Here is an 8,036-nt window from a genome sequence, read left to right as displayed (position 1 = left end):
GAAGAGGAAATGGATCAAGTCCATATGCCTTGAACAATAATCATGTATGCTACATATATCCCTATAAGTATAACCTTGTACACATCATATACATGCATATATGTCTAACAGAGACGATTGTGATATGAGAGTTTCTATTTTGGAAACCGAGACTGTGAGATATAAGATTTCTCATTCAAATAAGGGATGAGTCATTCATTACTTGTAAAGGATATATTTTTACTTTTATGACCCAATTTTATTGGCTTTTGCACACAACCCCCACGTAATTTGAAACATCTTTATGTTTTAACTAAATAAACAAACAAATATATATATATATATATATATATATATATATATATATATATATATATATGTGTGTGTGTGTGTGTGTATGAGTGCGAATATTTATCTTACCCATCATGGTATGCGAAGTAATGATATTTAGGCTGAATTGATGGGTCGAATGATGTGAATATTAAGTTGGCATCATGTCAGCAAACAAGTTATTAATTCTCTCTTTTGGCATCCATGCCATTCGGACTACCAATTCAACCTATCTATTCAACCAATCTATTCCGCTATTTGGCTTAAACATCATTATTGTTTTTGCAGATACCTACTGGGTATGGATCTGGTTGTCATCCCTAATATTCATTTGATGTCAATAATTAAACATTTTTTTTCACTAGCCAATCCTAATAAGGTAGGATGAAAAAAAAAAACTTACAATATTATACATATACATGTATATATATATATGTGTGTGTGTGTGTCTGAGCGGAATGTGCGCCATTTCAACATTAAACATGTTTTCTAAAAGTTTATTTAAGGCTTTTGAGATTTTATTTTTCACTCCATATATTGTTTTAAAATCTGGATTTGTTTAATAAATAAATAAATTTTAAACCTTTTATACTAATTTTGTAATAATTTGTTCAATAATTTAGATAAACATAACCATTATCTACGTATGTAATCCTTTTTAAAATATAAATTTAAAAAAAACATTAAGGATATTTCTGATTCTCTAATCAAAACATTACCTATGTATTAATATTTAAATTATTTTATATAATTTTGTAAATAATAAAATAAGAAGAAGAATAATAATATAATTATAGATAAACATTAACACAAGCCACCAAAACAAGCTCTTGCATTACATCAATTAATTATTTCAGAAACCAAAAACAATGGCAAACCCATATTTATTTATATAGATAAACAACATCTTCAATTCAGTCTTTGTACCGAGTAAAATTAAACCATGAAAATAAGAATCAATTTTCAAAATGAGATGACTCACTTTAAATCAAGAGCAACATTTTGAACTTCCTGCAATTCTTTGATATTTTTCCTTTTGAGAAAGTTTGAGTACCAATATGATGATAATTTTGGAATTCTTTTGCGCTCTTTATCATCAAAATCCACAAAATAAAGCCCAAATCTTGATTGATATCCACCCATTAACTCAAAAACATCCATAAATGACCACACAAAGTATCCTCTCACATTTGCTCCATTCCTACAATAAAACAAAACTAACTTTATTTTCTACCTATAATAATTCTGTAGAAGTTATTTTCATTTAAGCTATTTACTATTGGTTTGAAAAATTACAAAAATATATGAGGAAAACTATAGTATGTTTTTATGTTCTATCACCGCTATTCTCACCAATTGTTATTAATAATTTATAATCAAATTTTAAGATATTCTTCAATAACTAATAAATTATATGATAATTTTGTGCCCCAATACTATATAAAATCAAATTTAAAAGTCTAGTAGCATTTTTCAAGACTTTTTCATGCCCTTGCAGAGAAAAAAAGACTTTATAAACTCATATAAAAGTAATATTTTCTTATATACCCGTCAAATAAACAGTAAATAAACATTTATATGAAAAAGACTTCTCCATCATTTAACTTCATCCTTCAATCATTTTGGAAAATAAAAAAAGCGTTACTATATAATTTCATGAGATTTTTAAGTGAATTTCCAACTATATAAGAGCACGAGTATAAGCAAAGAACAAGTTTTTTATAAGGGTATAAAAAAATTATATGATTTGTTTAGAATTATATTAATAATTACTCATTTTATAGGGTTTTTGCAAGAAATTTCCTCTTATATATATAAATATATATACAAACCTGATAGCTTCCAAGGTACTTCGAATGTAACCATTCAAAAAATCAATCCTGTAAGTGTCATTCATTGTGTCTTCCAAGCCAAGACCACAACCTAAAAATGATAATTCACAAGAGCTTAGTCCTCATCATACGATTTACCAATAAAATTAGAAAATTAATTTTCATTTGGATTAATAAAAGAGACAGTGTCTTACCATTTTCTTGGACATAAATGGGAGGGTTTTTGTATTTTTGCTTGAAATATTCCAGCATTTTTCTCAACCCATCTGGACGATATGGAATTGATGTTGGAATGTACTGGTTTCAAGCTTAATTTTAGTCAATTTTAATTATACACACATATATATAACACTAACTCATGCTACGAAACAAACAAAATCCATCGATCTCACCTGGTCACTTGGTGTTATATTGTTTGACGCTGCCAAAAAATAAAAATAAAAAAATAAATATATAAATAAAAATACAATTCAATACAATGCTCACTATTTAAGACTGTTAATTAATAAAGCTAATTGACAGCAGCTCAAACTTAGACTTAAAATTTTGAACTTTGGAATAAAACTCTTGATTTTTAGCTAGAAAACCAAGCACAAGCTAAGTTTGGCTCAATTGAGTACAACTATATAGTTCAAAGTATATAAATCTATTTAATATTACAAGCTAAATTGAGTTAATTAAGAAACTCCGCCGATTAATTTCCATCTTTACAATGCAATAACAACAACAATAAATGAATTTTTATAACTTAAACCGATCTCCAACAATTAAAATTTATTGATAAAAGCATAGAAATTAAGCATATGTTCACAAAAATAGAAAAGAAAAAGAATAGTGGAGAAACCTGTGAAAGTAGCCATCATGTCACTAATGCAGTCTCTAACGGGCATTGCAAGAGCCTCAACAGAGTTATCAGCAACAAAGGATGAACTATAGTGATTCAAACCAATAAAATCAAATGAGCCTTTCACATACTCTGACTGAGATTTGGTAAAAACTGGGAGTCTTGATCCCACTATTTTCTTCATTGTCTTTGGATAGTCCCCAAACACCAATGGATCTACAATCCTGGAATGTCATGCTAACTCATCAAATTTTATACATATCATATATATATATAAGCATGTGTCCTCCACAGACGTCCCACAATGGCCGTTAGATTTGTATTTAACAACCACTATTTATTCATATACAGTACTCAACAATTGTTAACAATATATTATAATTTATGAGGACCCATCAGGTAGGGATGTCCCTAGATTTCAAATCTAGAGACTTCCACAGTAACTGTTGGATTACTATCCGACGGCTACAATCCATGCATAAATAATTTCAAACAATGCCAAAGTATTTTACATAGTAATCATACACAATAAATCTGTATAGTACTATATAAACAATAGCCATTGAATCATCATCCAACGATTGTAAATAAACAAATAGTCATCTGTGTACGTATACAGAAAAATGATCCAACGGGTGTAAATAAACATCTTAATAAACAATCATTTGTGTACGCAAGATGACTAATGATATAACAGTGTCTAATGATATAACAGCACAATAATTAACAATAAAATCTGCAAACCATCCCTATTAGTAGCAGTCGTTAGCCTAGAATTTAAAAAGCTAAGTTCTTACCCAGAAAATCATATATATACTATATATATATACAAGGAGGATAAGGCTTTCGTACCAGAATTATGAATGTGTAGCATAGTAATTACCACTTCTTAATGTTAAAATATAATAGCCGTATATTAATTAATTTAGTAAATTTAAATATTAGTACTTATATGTAGGTAAATTGAATCATGTCAAAATAATATATTTAATTTATATCAATATTAGCACCTAAATAAAATAAATGGTACCCAGTAGATGCTATGTCAAATGTCGTTTTCAAGTGTGCTCATTGTCACGGCCTCACGTCTACCCTTACACTCGTCCTACAGGAATTATAATTATTAGGTAAATAGAGACAAGTTTTTATATTGAAATTATTTTTATCCTACGACAATTATCCACACATAACAGCTAGATGTAATTAGATTCTGTCCACGAGATGCTCCGTGATACCATGTCAACTTTTCATTTTCCAAGTAATTTCATCCTATGTGAACTTATTATAATTATTAGGTACTAAATAGCGGTGACTGTTATTAAATATATGTAAGTTGGGTAACAAAAGAAGTTTCTATAATTTGGGAGGTTTCTCTCTCTCCGCAACCTTTTCCTTTTTATTTGTTGTGAAATCAACATGGAATTAACTCAGTTGATTTAGTTTAATATAAATAAAAGTATTAAATATCCAATGACACTAATATATTGATGAGATGAATTCAAATCTCAGCCTACCAAAATGAGGGCACATATATTGATGAGGTTGTGGTTGCGTTTCACATAACACGTGGTTTATCCATATTTGTTAAAAAAAAATATATATATATATACACTCACCATCCCAACTCGAAGTCTATTACTCTTTTTGTTGCTTGAATATCAGCTTTGGAGTTGGAGTATGGAGTATGCCACGCTGTGTAGACATTCAAGCCTATCCAACCACGTTGAAAAGCCTGTAAACAACATATTCTAGACATTAATTTTTCACATTGTATTGCAGGAAAGAAGGTGTAGATATAAGCATAAAAAAATTATATTTGCCACCGCAGCAATACCCAAGTCATTTACTAAATTGACTCTCATGAGGTCTAGGGATCAATTCTTTCACAATGCATAAATAAAAACTATTTTATTAAAAGCGGGTAAAGAATGCATAGAAGTAAGAAAATATAACTGTTAAAAATCTCTTGGTCTACTAGTATTGGGTCTCCACCCCTCCAATCCCTTTAAAATCCCCTTAGTAGGACGGCACTAGACGCTTTTATAAACAAAAAAATGAATTGGAATATATGCATATATACCCGGTATTTTGTTTTGTATAAATGAAAAATTGAAGCATGAGCAAGCAATGCATTGTGAATGGCAATGTATGGCTCTATGCTGGAATTTCCTGAGGTGCAGTTGATGACTCCAAACGGATTTGAACATCTTTGAGGTGGAAAATATCCAAGATCAAAAGATGCTTTGGCCATGACGTTTACTTCAGCTATGATTGTCCAATGATATACTCTATCTCCAAATTCTCTGAAGCACACATCTGCATATGCTGTGAAATCATCCCTGACAAACAAAGAAAGTGATAGATCAAACAAGAAAAAAATAGCGTGCTTTTTATTTTTACTTTTGAAAATATTATGTAAATAAACTTCTTTTATTTTTTTTTTAATTTTGTTTTAGTTCTTTAACCCACTGGTTTTCTAACCGCTAGAGCTCTAAATTAATTATGAACAAAATACTAAGAAATGTTTAAGAGAATAAATCTCTTTCAATTGATGTGTTTTACAATATATAAAGATTTTATCTTAAACCCACTTTATTAAGTGATCGCGACAATTACTACTTAGACCAACGGTCATTAATTTCTTTTCGGTTTTTAGCTATGTATGTTCATATAAAAAAATCATATTCATTTTTTTACCTCTACAAATCATTTTTGTTTTGTTTATATTTTATGGTTAGAAGTCAACTTATAAAAAACTAAACTAATTTTTTTAAAAGAAAAAAAATACAAAAAAATAAAATAAAAGGCAAATAATAAAATTTTTTCAACAAAAACGACAAGCAATTAAATTTAGTCTTTATAAGAGCATATTAACATACTTTTATAGGGTATACAAATGATTTTTGTTTTTTTTAATTAATTACATTCAATCGAAAAGCTTAGTAACAGGCGATGGTATAAGAAGAAATATTTAATGAGTTAGTACGAGTTTATTTTTCGTCTTCATATAAAAAATAAAAATTAAAAATAAAAAAAAACTCAATTTAATTCTCATATTGAAATAAATATAGTATAAAATAAATAAATAAATAAATAAGTGGCCACATGTATACTTACGCCGGCCTAAGAATTTTCATGTTAAGAGTTTATTTATAAAACAAAATGATGCTAATTAATTTGTTTGGTAACAAGTTAAATGTTTAATTTAAAAAAAAGTAATTAATAGAAGGCAAGACTTCTGACATACACTATTCTGGGGCTCAACCAGCCGTTGTATTCATCTTCAAGCACTTGAGGAAGATCTTGATGATAAAAGCATAACATGAGGCTGAATTCCTATTTAATTTAAAAATAAATCAACACTGAAATTAAAAAAACAATGTTAAAAAAATACTAAGTTTAGACATTTTGCAATTGAAATAAATTAACCTTTTTCAATCAGTTGGTTGATGAGATTGTTATAGTAATCCAGTCCTTTCGGGTTAATCTCACCTCTGCCATCTAACAAATCATAGACAAAAAAATCAATAGAGTAATTATAAAAAAATAGTAAAAATGATGAAGAGAAATGTTTGTAAATATGAAAAATTACAAATATTTCAGCAAATGATAAATAAAAAGATATTGTGAAAATTTTTAATTCATCATACTTGGGATAAGTCTTGACCAAGAGATGGAGAACTTATATGCTTCCAATCCAGTGTCACTCATGAGCTTCACATCTTCCTACAATAATATATACATATATATATATATATATATATATAAAATAAAACTGCAAAGGAAAAAAATTAAATATAAATAGATGTGATATCATCAAGTGATGATGTTATTTTTGGAACCTTATATTTATGGTATTGATCTGAAGCAATATCTCCAGTGCTCTTGTCTGGCATCTTCCCTGAAACATTTTTAAATCTCTAAAAACTTTTAGGCAATGTTTGTATTGAAGGAAAAACAGACAAATTAAAACTAGAAAATGAAATTTAATAAGAATAACCTGCATGAGTATAAGTGTCCCAAATGCATGGACTCCTTCCATCTTCAGCTGCTGCTCCTTCAACCTATACACAAACAACCATTTTTTTTAGATTCATCATTCTCATCTCTGAATCAATCTATCAAAATAAATAAATAAATAAAATAAGAAGAAGAAGAAGAATTGAGGACCTGATAAGCTGAAGTTCCAGCTCCAAAAACAAAGTCTGAAGGGAAGTCATTCCTGGTGAAGTTCGTGTTAAGATGTGATTTGTCGCATGAGAAGGTTGGCATCACCGGAGATGGCTGCAGGTGGTGATGTGCAATATGAGGAGGTAGCATGGTTTTGTGTCATGACGCTGTTCATGTACTAGCGTGGTGGGCTTTACTGTGTATACTCAGTCATGGAACTGAGATGTTTTTGTAATGGGGAGCATTAATGGCAACCCATGTCTCTTTTGTGTTTGTGCCCATCCAATGTGGGTATAGTTTAAGGTTATGTATTGGCCAATAGCAACTATGCAGCATGATGGGCCAATGAGAGCAAAGTTTTGTGCTGTACTTTTTATTTTTTTGCTCTTTGCTTATATATATTAGTTGATGAGCACTTGCTCATTGGTTGGACAAAAAGAAAAAAACTTTTTGACTAAGTTTTTTTCCTTTTTGAACGTGTGGTCAAGAGAATCTCTCTCTGGTTCCATCTCTCCGGCATTTCCTCAAACACCCACGACTTGGCGGAGTTCCAGCATATTACACCAACAAATCGGTATCGAGCTCATGGCGACCCAACGGCACTCCAAGCAGCGCACCAGTGCAGCTCTCTTTCGACCCATCGGGTTCCCATATTTCTTGGAAAGGAGTATGGGAGATGGAGTCTTCGGATGAAAAGCGTGTTTAAGTCCCGGGGAGCTTTGGGACCTTGTGAAGAAGGGGCTGGCCGAGACAAAGGGACGAAGCTCGGTGCGTGAGAACAAGAAGCGTAATGCTAAGGCTTTGTGTTTAATTCAACAAGCTGTAGATGGTCCGGTCTTGGATCGAATCTCTGAGGTGAAAACCGCGCATGAGGCTTGGGA

The 8,036-nt window shown here is 30.3% G+C and overlaps 1 pseudogene; it reads right to left on the bottom strand.

Annotated features, from left to right (window-relative positions):
* Positions 1–1,229: 1,229 nt before the first annotated feature.
* LOC120255496 lies at positions 1,230–7,325 on the bottom strand (annotated as a pseudogene).
* Positions 7,326–8,036: the final 711 nt, after the last annotated feature.

The sequence above is a fragment of the Dioscorea cayenensis genome, unplaced genomic scaffold (assembly GCF_009730915.1).
Source record: "Dioscorea cayenensis subsp. rotundata cultivar TDr96_F1 unplaced genomic scaffold, TDr96_F1_v2_PseudoChromosome.rev07_lg8_w22 25.fasta BLBR01001032.1, whole genome shotgun sequence".
NCBI lineage: Eukaryota > Viridiplantae > Streptophyta > Magnoliopsida > Dioscoreales > Dioscoreaceae > Dioscorea > Dioscorea cayenensis.
The sequence above is the reverse complement of the archived record's forward strand: the minus strand, read 5'-3'. Positions and strand labels throughout refer to the sequence as shown.